Source organism: Oncorhynchus tshawytscha, linkage group LG05, assembly GCF_018296145.1.
Source record: "Oncorhynchus tshawytscha isolate Ot180627B linkage group LG05, Otsh_v2.0, whole genome shotgun sequence".
NCBI lineage: Eukaryota > Metazoa > Chordata > Actinopteri > Salmoniformes > Salmonidae > Oncorhynchus > Oncorhynchus tshawytscha.
The window spans coordinates 20,888,368-20,906,347 of NC_056433.1; positions in this window are offsets into that span (position 1 = coordinate 20,888,368).

Consider the following 17,980-nt stretch of genomic DNA (forward strand, 5'->3'; position numbering starts at 1 on the left):
AGCTCAGACCGTAACCCTAGTTTTTGAAAAAAAGGCCCTACCCAGCCCTAACCCGATGTAAGATGTTGGAGTCCATAGAACTCGGGTTGGGTAACAGAGGTCAACTAGGGCAGACCAGAGCTACTGCAGACCAGAGCTAGCTAGTAGCTATAACATGGATCAGAGCTGGTTAGTGCAGACTAGAGCTGGGACAATGCTAGTGTGGACCAGAGCTGGCTAGATACTATGTACACCCTGGATCAGAGCTGGACCAGAGCTAGTGTGGACCAGAGCTAGCTAGCTACTAACTACTCCCTGGACCAAAGCTATTTATTGCAGACTAGAGCCAGACTAGAGCTTTGATCCGGGGTGTAGCTAGTAGCTAGTCATTGTTTCCTATTGAAGCCTATCGAGTTTTTATGCAAATGCTAAATGGTTATAGTTCAAAAAGCAAAATAGTATCAACAATCTTTTGTCAAGCAATCTAAGTTGAGTCAGTTTGAACATGTCAACGTTGGTTTGGTGTTTTTAGCTTTAACAGTTCAAGAGCAGTGGCGAATCCAAATGCTTCCCATTGAAGCCTATGGATCTTTTATACAAATGTTAAATTATCATATTTACTATTAATGGTATCACAAAAACAGTATACGAGCAACCAATTTCAGAACCAGTCTGCGCCTTTTAGAGTTTGAATAGTGGTTCAAGCTTAAACAGTTTGAAATAGTTCTTCTTCTTCTTCTGTGAGGTTTAACGGTGGTTGGCATCCAATATGTTGCATTGCCGCTCCCAACTGAACTATAGTATACAGTATATCACTCATTGGCCTATCCCTCTGTTCTGGCACTGATCTACTATTCACAGGGATTCTCTCAGAATCGTTGACCCTTGATCCTGCTCTCCTTTCTTCACTGCCTCAACATACAACCTCTTCCGCACTACTCTGACCCTGGCCACCTCAACCTGCCTCTCCCGCACCATGACACGTCCGATCCTCAGCAAAATGAGCACCCCTGCAGTTGCACACACAACTTCTACACATTACTCTGTCCCATGTCCTCATGCACACTTCCCACATATTGGAAACTCCCTCCTACACAATCCACACTCCACACATGCCCATAAATGTGACACTTATAACACCACAGTGGATTGAGCACAAAAGCTCTAACAGTATAACTCATATATCCTAACATTTCTTTGTCAGGTAAAGACTCTAAATCAAAGTTCAAAAGAACAGAGAGCATAACCTCTGTTTCACCACCCTCTCTGCCAGGTCTGTGTCGCACCAAACGGTGAGCGTCACAAACACCAGGAATCTTCAACTTCAATTGCTCCACCTCCACACTTAATGCTACACCAGAAATCATTCCCTTCAATGGTGTCCTGTACCTAAGTGCAAAGCAAGATACAGGCCTGCTCCCTCTGATCTGAAGAAACACAAGCAAACATCACAAGCCCACTTTGGGTTACCTTCAACAACTCAACAGCACCCACCATCTTTTCCACCCAACCTGAATCCACCCATTGATCAGCCAAAAGGCCTAGTGCCACCCTCTTCAAAAATCTCACTCCCACTGGATCAAACATATCTTTATAATAACCATTTCCATCAATACAAGGCTCGGGCTCCGAGTCCCTCACAACACCTTCTACCCCTTCCATTCCATCTCCAGAACTCGAACTGGCATCCAAATTACTCTGTTTGAACTTGACACCAATCTTCCTCGACATACCCTCTCCCTTGTTATTGCTAGCTTCAACAGATTCAAACCTATCCTCTGCCTCCCTCAGTCTTTTCCTCCTCTATCTTTCCCTCAAATCCTCCTCCATTAACCTATTCCTGACTCTTTCTGAAAATATTCAACCTTTACAAGACAAAATCCATTTTTATCCTCCTTGAGAGACATGCTTAGCCCTGTACACACACCAATCTACCACAAGAAATTCTGAACCTACCGTTGAAAATAGTAGCAACCAGAATTGGAATGGAATGCATTGGGATTTATGCAAATATGGTGTAGTGTGAAAAGTACAAGTTGCATCAAAACATCCTTTTTTTCTCAAGTAACCCGAAGACAGTCTGCCTGCACGTTCTAACATTGTTTTGGTGTTGGCTCCTTTTACGGTTTTGGTCCTAAGGGTGGCAGTGAAAGGCTGAGTCACTGGCTTACTAGGGCTCTTTCATACTGTCCCTAGGAGGGGTGCGTCACTTGAGTGGGTTGAGTCACTGATGTGATCTTCCTGTCTGGGTTGGCCTTGGGTTGTGCCGTGGCGGAGATCTTTGTGGGCTATACGCTATACTCGGCCTTGTCTCAGGATGTTAAGTTGGTGGTTGAAGATATCCCTCTAGTGGTGTGGGGGCTGTGCTTTGGCAAAGTGGGTGGGGTTATATCCTTCCTGTTTTGCCCTGTCCGGGCGTGTCATCTGATGGGGCCACAGTGTCTCCTGACCCCTCCTGTCTCAGCCTCCAGTATTTATGCTGCAGTAGCTTATGTGTCAAGGGGCTAGGGTCAGTTTGTTATATCTGGAGTACTTCTCATGTCCTATCCGGTGTCCTGTGTGAATTTAAGTATGCTCTCTCTAATTCTCTCTTTTTCTCTTTCTTTCTCTCTCTCTCGGAGGACCTGAGCCCTAGGACCATGCCTCAGGACTACCTGACATGATGACTCCTTGCTGTCCCCAGTCCACCTGGCCGTGCTGCTGCTCCAGTTTCATCTGTTCTGCCTGTGATTATTATTATTTGACCATGCTGGTCATTTATGAACATTTGAACATCTTGGCCATGTTCTGTTATAATCTCCACCCGGCACAGCCAGAAGAGGACTGGCCACCCCACACAGTGGTGGACTGGGACCTAGGTTTCTTCCTAGGTTTTGGCCTTTCTAGGGAGTTTTTCCTAGCCACCGTGCTTCTACACCTGCATTGCTTGCTGTTTGGGGTTTTAGGCTGGGTTTCTGTACAGCACTTTGAGATATCAGCTGATGTACAAAGGGCTATATAAATCAATTTGATTTGATTTGATTTGAAAGGCAAATAATAAGTGTAAACCATTTTTAAAGTTGTGCTTGGCTTTCAGCAAGCACACCTAACTAGCGCTGGCTAGCTAGCTAACTAGTTAGCTAAACAGTGTAACTTCCAGCATCCTTCGCTAGTCTATTGGTCAATTTCGCGCCCATCTCATTTTCTCATTTGACATACATTTTTGTTTAGCTAGCTAGCTAACACCTTTCATACAAACAATTCTAGCTTCTCTTTTTACTTGCAGATGGAGGAACGAACTGCCTTTTGTGGCCTCCCAAACAGTGCATTAACCAACCTGCATTGATAGGCCAGTGATTGGTCACACTAACTCGTAGTTGACCGACCAAGTAGGTAGCTGGATGCACTTTCAACTCTCTCTGGTGCATCCCAGATCCCAATAATCTCTCCATCTTCCTGAAGTGTGCACTCGCTCTCTACACTACTTACTCCCCACAAAATTAAACGCATTGGATTGGTGTTGGCATGGGCTACAGGGGCTTTAAATATATCGGTATTTTCCTTTCAAATCTGGGGAGAAATCTGTTTTTCTTGCCCCCCTCTCTGCCTGACCAGCTGTTTCTTAAAATAAGGGGATGCTCTCATGGCTACAGTTTTTGTACAAATGGCCTGTCTCTCCTTTCTTTACGTTAACCTTTGCTGTGACACAAGTAGCTAATAGGCCATTTGACTGTAAAATGTGAGTGTGTATGTATATTTATTAATGTGATGTAGAAATGTCTTTATAGCTATATAAATTGGATGGACATTTGTTTGTATGTGTCTTTACCTTGGGAAGTCCGGTTTGCTCCTAGCTGCCTAACATGAGCCCACAACACAAAAGCATCACAAAACAGGCACAGACAATGGTTGGTAAATAAGTAGCACACTTATTTACCAACCATTGTCTGTGCCTGTTTTGTGATGCTTTTCCCACAGGAAAACATTACATGCAATTGTTAGATGCCCCCCCCATCCATGTTTGGTTTTGATCTGGAGGGGTAGGTAGCATCCAACACTTTGATTTAATAGTTTCTTGTGAACTGCTCTGTGATGTAAGATCTGTCTGCCGACTATGGATAGCCTATACATTCCGATGTGGAACATGGGCTGCTGCTACACAGGTACAGTCATTTGATCGTGAGTTATCTGGAACGCGTTCTCTATGGAATGCAATTAGACCTTGTCTTATTAGTAAATTAAATAATTCATAAAGACGTCTAATTTCGGGCTCCAAGACCACTCAATCATCACTGACAACCCCATTGTGTCCACCTTCCAGACTGTGAAGAACCTCAGTGGGACCTTGGAAGACACCTTGTTGTGGAATTCAGAGCCGAACCGATGTTGCTACGATGCATAGACTACTACTGCTGCAAATCACACTGATTCACATGGAAGTTCTACCTGGATATTTGATGTGATTTATATGTCTCAGCCTCTGCACTCTATTTGTTGGCATCATGTACCTTGCTTTCTGTGAGTAGTCTCAAAAACCTGACCCTAGGCAAAGCAGTGACTGGGGTCTGGTTTCAATGATAGGCTCTTTTGGCACATTGAAACTACGTCACTGTGTGCGTCACTACTTTATCCGCTTGAATAAAATACAAAATAGTAGCTAGCAAGATGGAGCTCACAGAGGTTATTTTTAATGAGTGCTTTTCGCAAGTGGCTAGTTTGCATCAACTACCTTCACTAAAACCACTGCAAAGGTTTTGCCTGCAAACTTTGGTTTTAAATCGGACATTCTGGCATGTCTGCCTCGTGGCAGTGACATAGTTCCTCTAATCCAAAAGAGTACATCATTGAAACCAGTCACTGTGTTGCCTAGGGTCGGGTTTTTGAGACTATGCTGTGAGCCAGTCATAATTAGCACACTAACTGTTTGCAGATGGTAAGTCTCACACATTATTTGACTCACAAACGTGAGTTCTTCTAATCATGTGGTTTTATAAAGGACAAAACATAAAACTGGTTATTTTATTGTATCAAACGTTATCCTTTCTCTCAATTTATTTGCTGCAGGAATAGACAGATACAAATCCAGATTAGCATTTGTGTTTTTGTATTCAGGTTATAGACTGTTGATTCAGGGTTTCTACTCTCACCATCTGCGTGAGGTGACATCATTTTATGTACAATGACATCACTTTATAATAACAATATCAAACCTTTGTATAAAACACCTGATTCCTACATAAAATCATTAGCAAAGCAGCAGAGCAGGGATCAAAACAGCATGGGCACATATGGCTTTGTTCTAACTAGACAGATATTGTTAATTACCTAACTAACACCTTCACATCTTTGGGGTTAGCTCCAAATCCTTCCAGTTGCATGATATACATGTCTGAAAATCCTGCTCACTCTTCAACTTGTTGCACTTTCTCACCAATTTTTTCCTTTTCGATAAATTAAATAAAGCAATTTGGCCTGCATGCAGGCTGCTTTATCCCAGTGCGAGACCTGCATTCCTGCATGCCAAGAGTAATAAAAGTAAATAAATATATAAACGAAGCCTCCAAACTTTCAGAACCACCTGGCACACATGTTTATATGCTACGGTATTAACATTTCCTTGTACTTTCTGGCTCAGAAAACACTTACAGCAGTGTCACAAGGCCATGGGGACACACAGCTCAGCCCCATTAGGCATTTATACATGACCCAGGAGTGAACTACAACGTGAGGAGAGGAGATGGATCACTGGAGGGTAACCAAGATTTGGCCTGGCTCAGTCAAGGTGATTAGGACAAACCTTTTTTTCTGATGGTTGTATGATCTTGAAGAGTGTAGAAAGATAGACAGCAGTTTTCTCTGTACATGACAGTGGAAGGGGAGGACCATCCATCTCAGGGAAATTTCATAAAAATAAATATTGTGAAACATTAAAGAAGTAATCCTTTTTAGATAAACTATACTAAATATATTCATATGTCACCAAATAATTGGTTAAAATACACTGTTTTGCAATGAAGGTCTACAATAGAGGAGGACAGATGGAGGACAGATAACTTTCATCCTCCTCTGGCTACATTGACTTCAATACAAAACCTAGGAGGCTGGTAGGCCTCACTCCCTTCCATGGACATACAGTACATGGTAATTATGATCACTTCCGGAGGACGTCCTCCAACCACTCAAAGCTTTTGTAGTATGAACTGACATGTTGTCCGTCCAATCATAGATGTAGGATCAGAGAACTAACCCAGTGTGTTGTATTGGGATTGTGCCACAGAGCATTATGGGGTGTGTTATGTGTTGAGAAGCTTGGTGACATTGTTGGATAAAGATTAAGAGTGAAGAGTGGCAGTTGAGTATTTTTGGGATATTATTCAATTCAAATGACAGGAGACGGAGGAGGTATATTACACATTGTTTCTTGGGTTTAGAACTTTTTTATTTGTAAAAATGTTGTCCAGTTAGTGCTATTTATTTAAATTTGCCTTGCTAACTTCAGTAGCTAGCTAGCTACCAGCAGTTTTCTCTGCCAAAATGGTAGAATGGCCAACGCTACCAAAATGCTGTGGACTTTTTGTTGAAGAACCCCTTTCATTCTCTGGGTTACATGGAAGGTGCGAATTAGAAGTGAGGGCCAACTTCTGCCTGAGATCAGTTTTATGAAGAAGGATGAAAAGTTGAGGTCGTTCAATACCAACTGGTATCAAATGTATAGCTCAGTAATAGACTGAGGTAAAGTTGGTTTAATATTCACACATTCGGACATTCAACAGACAATCAACAAAGCCAATTACAAATGTATAAATCAATAACTAATTCACCGTTTGTCACAGAAAAATCTAACGAGGTATGATATATTCTTTAAATGTCTAGCATACTTTTACCGCAAAACCTGACTGTATAGGGGAGGGTCCGGGTGGGCGTCTAGCGTCGGTGGCGGCTCCGGTGCGGGTCTTTGGCCCCGCCCAGACTCCGGGTCCGGCCATGGAGCCGGGTGGAACGCCTTACCTGGACTGGGCACCGGTGCCGAGGAAGGCTCCGGCCTTGGAGCGGGACTAGACGCCGTGCCTGGACTGGACATTGGTGCAGAAGAAGACTCTGGCCTTGGAGCTGGGCGCCGTGCTTGAACTGGGCATCGGCGCAGGGGAAGGCTCCGGCCATGGAGCTGAGTTGGCCGCCGTGCCTGGGATGGGCACCGGCGCAGAGGAAGACTCCGGCCTTGGAGTTGGACTGGACGCCGTGCTCGGACTGGGCATCGGCGCAGAGGAAGGCTCTTGCCCTGGTCCCGGACTGGTTCCGGACTGTGGACCGTATCAGGAGGTTCCGGACTGGGGACCGTCTCAGGAGGTTCCGGACTGGGGACCGTCGCCGGAAGCTCTGGACTCGGGACCGTCGCCGGAAGCTCTGGACTGGGTACCGTTGCCGAAGCTCTGGACTGGGGACCGTCGCTGGAAGTTCTGGACTGGAAACCGTCGCAGGAGATTCTGGACTGGGGACCCCCGCGGTAGGCTCTAGACTAAGAACCCTTGCTGGAGTCTCTGAACTGGGAACCCTCTCAGGAGGCTCTGGACTGGGAACCCTCTCTGGAGGCTCTGGACTGGGGACATGCACTTCCGGAGAGTGCGAGGAGCAGGCACAGGACGTACCTGACTGGGAAGGCGCACTTGAGGGAGAGTGCGATGAGCAGGCACAGGACATACCGGACTGGGGACACGCACTTCAGGGAGAGTGCGAGGAGCAGGCACAGGACGTACCTGACTGGGGAGGCGCACTTGAGGGAGAGTGCGAGGAGCAGGCACAGGACGTACTGGGCTGTGGAGGTGCACTGGAGACCTGGTGTGTAGAACCGGCACAAATTGTACCGGAACAATGACACTGCTCACGGCAAGTGCGGGGAGCTGGCACAGGACGTACTGGGCGTTGTTTGCGCACTGGAGACCTGATGCGTAGAACCGGCACAACTTGTAACGGAATGTGACACACACTTCAGGGCGAGTGCGTGGAGGAGCATTTCCACATACCTGTGGTGAACTGCACATGTTCAGTTTGTGATGCTTTGTTTCTCTGGCAGCTATCGAGGTCTGCATGTGTTTGTCTATAAGACTCATGTACTGGCTCCAATAGAGCTGTTGATAAGAACAGATGCATTACTACCACATCACTGGCAGATGCTCAGGTCCTCTCTCTCTAATATATATCTCTCTATATATCTCTATCTCTATCTCTCTCTCTCTCTCTCTCTCTCTCTCTCTCTCTCTCTCTGTCTCGCTCTCTCTCTCTCAGTACCAACATGTCCCCCTCAGCCCCCTCCCTAACAGAGACATTTTACTGGGTAATAGAGCTGCTCTCAACAGTATATCCCTGCAGTGCCATCTAACATTCACTGTCTGGTTCTGTTTTCTCCTCTAGGCTGTTTTTGATGCACAGCTCTGCCCCTTCAGTGTTTGGTGTGCCTCTCACCATGTCAAACTGAGTTGGACCATGGAAGCTGTTCACGTCCCCCCCACGTCCTCCAGTTCCTCCAGAGAAACTTCTAAACTAACATGAAGGAACTATATAAGACTGACCTGGTTGTTTTACCAACCAATTTATGTTAGCCAGACATATAATCCAAATAGAATAGTGAATAAGCCTTCATTAAATACTTCCTGATTACTCTAAGAGAATATAAATGAATGCCCGTGTTTCTTATTTAATAATATATTCAACTATGATGACACATAAGGCTACTCTTGAGTTCAACACTTCAATGCAAACAGAGAGACAAGTGGAACAATTGACAGCCCACTGAAAGACTGCTTAAATAACTAAAAAAGCACCTTCCTTGGCATAGCTCCATGGCAACAAATGTTCAAAGCTTAATTTGAAGGAGAAGTATGTGAGGAAATTACTTATACAGAAGATTACCATCCTTCTTATATCACATCCAAATCCCAATTCAAGAGGTACTTGTTTGTTTATACGTGAAAAAAGAGTGTTAGGCGGTCACATGTGGCAGGCATGGCCGTAGCCTTAGTAAGCTCCCCCATCCAAGAATTGTATGCAACTGCATTTCTATACATTTTTAAACTCTAAAATGCTATTTGGAGAAAAGCAAAAACAAGCAAAAAAATGACCCCAGCCATTATCACATTAGAGGCTGTAGCTTAATTCATCTCTACAAACATATAGCCTATTAGCTATACAATTAGCTGCTACACATTAGCTCAGCACTGCGATTAAAAACTATAATTTAACACATACGAAGGATCAGAAAAATATTTTAATAGCTAAAAATAAACAAAAACAACCTTCTTTTGTTGCAGTTTTACTGTCACGCCCTGACCTTAGGGAGCCTTTTTATTTCTCTATTTGGTTAGGTCAGGGTGTGATTTGGGTGGGCATTCTATGTTTTCTGTTTCTTTGTTTTTGACCGAGTGTGGTTTCCAATCAGAGTCAGCTGTCTATCGTTGTCTCTGATTGGGGATCATACTTAGGCAGCCCCTTTTCCCACATTTAGGTAGTGGGATCTTGTCTTTGTTTGTTGCATGTGGTGCACGCCGAAGTGTTGTTGTATTGTTTTTTGGTGGAACATTTAATAAAGAAAATGTATGCCTACTATGCTACACCTTGGTATGGTCATTCTGCCACTAACGGTGGACGTAACATTTACAGCTAATTTGCTGTAATTCAACGTGAGTTTCAGACCTCGATATCCTCCTATGTAGCTACAGCCCTGGCAAGTCAGATGTTGCATTGCTAGAAATGTATAGGTGAACAGTAAACTAGTAGACTTTAATGCACATGAGATCCTCTCAGCACAAGCAGTTTCCTCTTAAACCTGAGCAGTATGATGAACACATTTACTCAATCATCTGTGAATTTACTATTTTAAAATCTGCAGTAATATAGGGTGCAACTTGGCCTCTAATGGGGTTCTTTATACATATTGACTAACTGGGTTGCAGTGGCTTGTTACAATCTATCCTGTGTAAGTAAAGATGTCTGTCCGGAGCATGAACCTGCTTGCTGCCAAGCTTCAAATCAAATGTTATTTGTCACATGCGTTGAATACAATAGGTGTAGACCTTACAGTGAAATGCTTAGTTACAAGCCCTTAATCAAAAATTCTGTTTTAAGAAAAAATGCCACCCCCCCAAAATAATACATATATATATATATTTTTAGATACATTTTTTTATATATATAAAACATGTAACTAAAATAACGAACATATTTTTAAATAAAAGTAACAAATAGGTAAAGAGCAGCAGTAAATTAGCGAGGCTATACACATGGGTTACCGGGAACAGAGTCAATGTGTGGGGGGCACCGGTTAGTTGAAGTAATTGAGGTAATATGTACATGTAGGTCGAGTAAATAAAGTGACTATGCATAGATAATAACAGAGAGTAGCAGCAGCGTAAAATAGGGGGTGGGGTAACGCAAGTAATCTGGGTAGCCAGTCATAGAACAGTCTATGACTAAGGTGGCTGGAGTCTTTGACAATTTTTTGGACTTCCTCTGATACTGCATGGTATAGAGGTGCTGGATGGCAGGAAGCTTGGCCCCAGTGATGTACTGGGCTGTATGCAATACCCTCTGTATTGCCTAGCAGTTGCCATACCAGGCAGTGATGCAACCAGTCAAGATGCTCTCGATGGTGCAGCTGTAGAACCTATTAAAGGAACTGAGGATCCAAGCCAAATCTTTTCAGTCTCCTGAGGGGAATAGGTTTTATCGTGCCCTCTTCACGTCTGTCTTGGTGCGCGTGGACCATGTTAGTGTGTTTGTTATGTGGACAGCAAGGTACTTGAAGCTCTCAACCTGCTCCACTACAACCCTGTCGATAAGAATGGGGTGTGCTCCGTCCTCCTTTTCCTGTAGTCCACAAGCATCGCCATTGTCTGGATCATATTGAGGGAGAGGTTGTGTCCTTGCACCACACAGCCAGATCTCTGACCTCTTCCCTATAGGCTGTCTCATTGTTGTCAGTGATCAGGCCTACCACTGTTGCGTCATCGGCAAACTTAATGATGGTGTTGGAATCGTGCCTGGCCATGCAGTCATGAGTGAACAGTGAGTACAGGAGGGGACTGAGTATGCACCCCTGAGGGGCCCCGAGTTGTTACCTACCCTTACCACCTGAGGGTGGCCCGTCAGGAAGTCCAGGATCCAGTTGCAGAGGAAGGTGTTTAGTCCTAGGGTCCTTAGCTTAGTGATGAGTTTTAAGGGCACTGTGGTGTTGAACGCTGAGCTGTAGATGCTGAGCTGCATTCTCACATAGGTGTTCCTTTTGTCCAGGTGTCAAAGGGCAGTGTGGAGTGCAATAGAGATGGCATCATCTGTGGATCTTTTTTTGCGGTATGCATATCTGAGTGGGTCTAGGTTTTCTGGGATAATGGTGTTGATGTGAGCTATGACCAGCCTTTCAAAGCATTTCATGGTTCCAGACGTCAGCTACAGAGAGTGTGTTCACATAGTCATCCGGAAAGGCTGATGCTCTCATGCATGTTTCAGTGTTAACTTCTATGCACACTTCAAGGCAATTATTTAGCTTGTCTGGTAGGCTCGTGTCACTGGGCAGCTCTCACCTGTGCTTCCCTTTGTAGTCTGTAATAGTTTGCAAGCCCTGCCACATCCGATGAGCGTCAGAGCCGGTGTAGTACGTTTCGATCTTAGTCCTGTATTGACGCTTTGCCTGTTTGATGGTTCGTTGGAGGGCATAGCGAGATTTCTTATAAGCTTCCGGGTTAGAGTCCCGCTCCTTGAAAGCGGCATCTATACCCTTTAGCTCAGTTCGAATGTTGCCTGTAATCCATGGCTTCTGGTTGGGGTATGTAGGTACGGTCACTGTGGGGACAAAGTCCTCGATGCACTTATTGTAGATGGTGTGGTCCCCAGCTTATCATGAGATACTCTACCTCAGGCGAGCATAACCACGAGACTTCCTTAGATATCGTGCACCAGCTGTTGTTCACACATATGCATATTCCCCAGCCCCATGTCTTACCAGAGGCTGCTGTTCTGTCCTGTCGATGGAGTGTGAAACCCGCCAGCTGTATGTTCTTAATGTCGTTGTTCAGCCACGACTCGGTGAAACATAAGCTATTACAGTTGTTAATGTCCCTTGGTAGGACATGTACGTGATGTTATAGTCTATATATATATATATATATATACGTCTATTTTATTATCGATTGATTGTCCTCGGATGGGGCCACAGTGTCTCCTGACCCCTCCTGTCTCAGCCTCCAGTATTTATGCTGCAGTAGTTTGTGTCGGGGGGCTAGGGTCAGTTTGTTATATCTGGAGTACTTCCCCTGTCCTATTCAGTTTCCTGTGTGGATTTTAAGTATGCTCTCTCTAATTCTCTCTTTCTCTTTCTTTCTCTCTCTCTGAGGACCTGAGCCCTAGGACCATGCCTCAGGACTACCTGACATGATGACTCCTTGCTGTCCCCAGTCCACCTGGCCGTGCTGCTGCTCCAGTTTCAACTGTTCTGCCTGTGATTATTATTATTTGACCATGCTGGTCATTTATGAACATTTGAACATCTTGGCCATGTTCTGTTATAATCTCCACCCGGCACAGCCAGAAGAGGACTGGCCACCCCACATAGCCTGGTTCCTAGGTTTTGGCCTTTCTAGGGAGTTTCTCCTAGCCACTGTGCTTCTACACCTGCATTGCTTGCTGTTTGGGGTTTTAGGCTTGGTTTCTGTACAGCACTTTGAGATATCAGCTGATGTACGAAGGGCTATATAAACAAATTTGATTTGAATGTTGGTTGGCTAACCGGTGGTAAAGGTAGATTACTCTCTCGGTGACATGTCCTAATAAGGCACCCGGATCTTCATCCATGATACCTCCGTCTCTTTTTCCTGCGAATAACGGGGATAAGGGCCTTGTCGGACGTCTGAAGTCAATTCTTCCCGGGTGAGTAATCGCTGTCCTGATATCTAGAAACTATTTTCGTCATAAGACACGGTGGTGTCACGCCGTGACCTTAGAGATTCTTTTAATTCTCTATTTGGTTAGGTCAGGGTGTGACTAGGGTGGGCAATCTATGTTTTCTATTTCTTTGTTGGCCTGGTATGGTTCTCAATCAGAGGCAGTTGTCTATCGTTGTCTCTGATTGGGGATCGTATTTAGGCAGCCTTTTCCCACCTGTAGAGAACACTACAGTTACATTGGAGGAGTGTGTTGTCAAGGGCAGGCAATTACTTCCAGGGGACATGTGTTGGCCTTGGCATACTTATAAAGCGCAAACACATGCCAAAGGAGATTGGCAGCATTCTTCAACGTCAGTGGTTTCTAGAGGTGATTGTGTCAGCAAATCTACTCAGTGTACTCACAAAACCCATCAGATTTGGTGAATATGTACATTCTGCATCTTCCCTTCTGTTATTTTACATTATTCTACGACAGTGTAAGTTCTAATGACTCCTTAGAGAGAGTTCATCCAAGTCCCTGGTGCACTTGAAAAAGCAGGGCACCTCTTTGTCTGGCTTTGCAGTGCCCTTTTCCCAGTAACCCCATTGTGAATTCACTTAAGCATTCCATACACATCTAACCCCCCACCACTCACAGTACCATAGGAGAGGTTAACCTTTGTAAGTCAATCGCTACAATTCACCATGTGTCTGATGGGCTGTACCAGCACTGCCAGAGAAATGAAAAAGGTCCAGTAATCATTGGGTAGCCCCAATTAAAGTACATTGAATTCCTTGACAATGCCCTTTTCTCCAGTCTGTCAAAGTGCCCTCCAGAGAAATCGTGACTTATAATAAAGAAATTGAATTATCGGGGGTATAAAACACAGATTGTCTTTTTACTTACATTTGCTATGATTGAATAGAGACAGGTCCATAGCTTATTTGGGGCACAGGGAGATTAAGAGGTTTAGGAAGCCTGAGCAGACCTATACAATATGGGAACATTTTCCTTCATGCTTTGGACAATGAGGTGTGTAGAAATATAAAATGAACAATTCTCTAAATAAATTATTGTATTAGTATCAGCATTTAATAGATATTACATTTTTGTTCCAGCAATGTTACAAATTCACCCAATAATAATTGGTTTACTGAGTTAAATAAAGTTGTTGAATTGATTTAAATCTCATTACTTCCCTGAAAAAGTTGTCTTTGGCAGTCATGTCCCCTGCTCAGGTTATTGTGACTAAACTTGGAACAATAAATGAAGCAATAACTTTAATGGAAAATAGTTCCACACCATGAACGTTCAATTTTTTTAAACTTCAAATACATTACACATTTGAAATGTCCTGAGCATTGCAGGAAAGTTCTCCTGCAAATAGGTGATCAAATTAAGATCCTACATCTGTAGGAAGTCCCACTCAGTTGACTACTTAAAAAACGGTGAAAGTCCTTAATGGCGCTGCCCATACTAAAACAAACTTTTGGGCACTAGAGTTCTCTATCTGTCTCTGGCACTGACCTTCAGAAGTATAGAATACTGATTTATAGTGCTCATTCCCATCATAATATTTTTCCCTGCTGCAAATGTGTACACCGTTTGGATTTGATTGTTTAATTGTATGTTGTACTGCACTGTTAGTTTCAGAAAGTATTCACACCCCTTGACTTTTTCCACATTTTGTTGTTACAAAGTGGGATTAAAATGGATTTAATTGTAATTTTTTGGTCAACGATCTACACAAAATACTCTGTCAAAGTGGAAGAACAAAACAATTATGAAAAATAAAACACTAATATATCTTGATTAGACAAGTATTCACCCCTCTGAGACAATACATGTTAGAATCACCTTTGGCAGCGATTACAGCTGTGAGTCTTTCTGTGTAAGTCTAAGAGCTTTGCCCATTATTCTTTTTAAAATTCTTCAAGCACTGTCAAGTTGATTGTTGACCATGGCTAGAAAGCCATTTTCAAGTATTGGCATAGATTTTCAAGCTGATTTCAGTCAAATCTGTAACTAGGCCACACAGGAACATTCAATGTCGTCTTGGTAAGCAACTCCAGTGTATATTTGGCATTGCGTTTTAGGTTATTGTCTTGCTGAAAGGTGAATTCATCTCCCAGTGTCTGTTGGAAAGAAGACTGAGGATTTTCTCTTGGATTTTTCCTGTGCTTATAGCTATATTCTGTTTATTTTTATCCTAAAAAACTCCCTATTCCTTGCTGATGACAAGCATACCCAAAACATGATGCAGCCACAACCATGCTTGAAAATATGAAGTGGTACTCAGTGATGTGTTGTGTTGGATTTGCCCCAAACATAACTCTTTGTATTCAGGACAAAAAGTTCATTTCTATGCAACATTTTTTGCAGTATTTACTTAAGTGCCTTGTTGCAAACCAGATGCATGTTTTGGAATATTTTTATTCTGTACATGCTTCCTTCTTTTCACTTTGTGGAGTAACTACAATGTTGTTGATCCATACATACTACCGGCAATGGAGTTAGGAATGATGCCTGTACCTTTGTAGTGACTGGGTGTATTGATACACCATCCAAAGCCTAATTAATAGCTTTACCACCCTGAAAGGGATATTCAGCAACTGCTTATTGTATTTACATTTTTTGGTACATCTACCAATCGGTACCCTTCTTTGCGAGGCATTGAATAACACTGTCTTGTTGGCCAAACATTATCCTAATTTGACTTTGGTGCAGATCATGTTGCTCTTCAAGTTTATTTGTCACATGCACAGGATACAGAAGGTGTAAACAGAACAGTGAAATGGTTGCTTGCATAGTGGAGTTTTCAGCTTTGTTTTTAAAAATACATTTCAAAGATGTTTTATGAACAAAATTCTACTTTGACATTATAGTGTATTGTGTGTAGATCAGTGACACAATCTCAATTTAATCCTTTTTAAATTCAGGCTGTAACACAACAAAATGTGGGTCAAGTAAAGGTGTGTGAACACTTTCTGAAGACACTGTAGCTTCCTCTCTTATTTCTTGTTTTTCCTTTATCAGATATATTTTTTATTTGTATTAGTTATACTATTTTGATATTGATTACTGCCTGCTGGGTGGAGATCGCAGTGAATCATTTCACGGTACTTGTGCATGTGACAATAAACTTGAACTTTAATTACCCCCACTTTAGCTCTGTTAATTGTCTCCATTTTCATCTAGGTGTTAAACCAAATCAAAGCATTGTGATGGAGAATGGAACTGAAAGGATAGACCACTTGGAAGTAACTTGATTTCATATTTAGTTATTTTCTTACTGGGGGGAATAAACCAGGTTTCCAATCAGTCATGTCCTAAGGATACATCTGCCAGTCTAAAGTATGAAGGACTGCCTGTATATTACTACCTGATTATATATGGACGTTCTTAGTGCCTGAAACCAGGGACAGTGTGAATGTTTCCTATCTGTAAACTATGAAGACACTGATTCTGTGCTTGAAGTCAAAGTGGATAGGAATGACAGGAAGTAAGGGGGGTTCTATGCCCGAATCCACTTCCTCTCAGTGTCCTGTTTGGTGTTTTGTCTCTGAACACTATGGTTTTCAGTGGTCCTAGCATCCAGATGGTTGGTGTGACATATAGACCCAAAAACAGAGCCACGAGGAAGGATGGTCCTCGGCTAGTTTTTCCCCTTTTTTTCCAAAACACATGTGATTCCAGACAGCCCTCCTTTCTCAGCCGTGCCATCTGAAACTTTGACACTTCCCCTCATGGGCCAAACCACAGTCGATTTTTTTCACACAAGGTTATTTAGATATATATATATCTCACAAAAGTGAGTACACCCCTCACATTTTTTGTAAATATTTGAGTATATCGTTTCATGTGACAACACTGAAGAAATGACACTTTGCTACAATGTAAAGTTGTGAGTGTACAGCTTGTATAACAGTGTAAATTTGCTGTCCCCTCAAAATAACTCACACAGCCATTAATGTCTAAACCGCTGGCAACAAAAGTGAGTACACCCCTAAGTGAAAATGTCCAAATTGGGCCCAATTAGCCGTTTTCCCTCCCCGGTGTCATGTGACTCGTTAGTGTTACAAAGTCTCAGGTGTGAATGGGGAGCAGGTGTGTTAAAGCTGTACACTCACTACTTTACATTGTAGCAAAGTGTCATTTCTTCAGTGTTGTCACATGAAAAGATATACAAAAATGTCAGGCGTGTGCTCACTTTTGTGATATACTGTATATAAATATATGTACAGTATATACCTGTATATTCACTATTCTTCAACAATGTAGAACATAGTAAAAATAAAGAAAACCCCTGGAATGAGTAGGTGTCCAAACCTTTGACTGGTACTGTATATACAGTCGAAGGTTCAAAGGTTTGGAATATACAGTACCAGTCAAAGGTTTGGACACACCTACTCTTTCAATGTTTTTTCTTTATTTGTACTATTTTCTACATTGTGGAATAATAGTGAAGGCATCAAAACTATGAAATAGCACATATGCAATCATGTAGTATTCCAAAAAAAGTGTTAAACAAATCAAAATATATTATATATTTAGAGTTTCTTCAATGTTTCCACCCTTTGCCTTGATGACAGCTTTGTACACTCTTGGCATTCTCTCAACCAGCTTCATGAGGTAATCACCTGGAATGCATGTCAATTAACAGGTGTGCCCTTTTAAGTTAATTTGTGGAATTTCTTTCCATTGAGAGAATGCCAAGAGTGTGCAAAGCTGTCATCAAGGCAAAGAGTGATTACTTTGAAGAATCTCAAATATAAAATATATTTTAATTGTTTAACACTTTGTTGTAATTTCATAGTTTTGATGTCTTCACTACAATGTAAAATAAAGAAAAACCCTTGAATCAGTAGGTGCGTCCAATCTTTTGACTGGTACTGTATATATTTATTTCAGTAGACTCAGCAAAACAGTTGCTATTAACAATTGAATAGACCCATAGAGACCCACAGATATCCACAATGCTGCTTTTAATGTGTTGTATTGCATGTGTGTGATAGTTGATAGCATGGCTTCGGTCAAGCTCATATATTACCCAATGCTAACCGAAAACCTGGTACAATTTAAAAAAATATATATATATTATGATGCTATG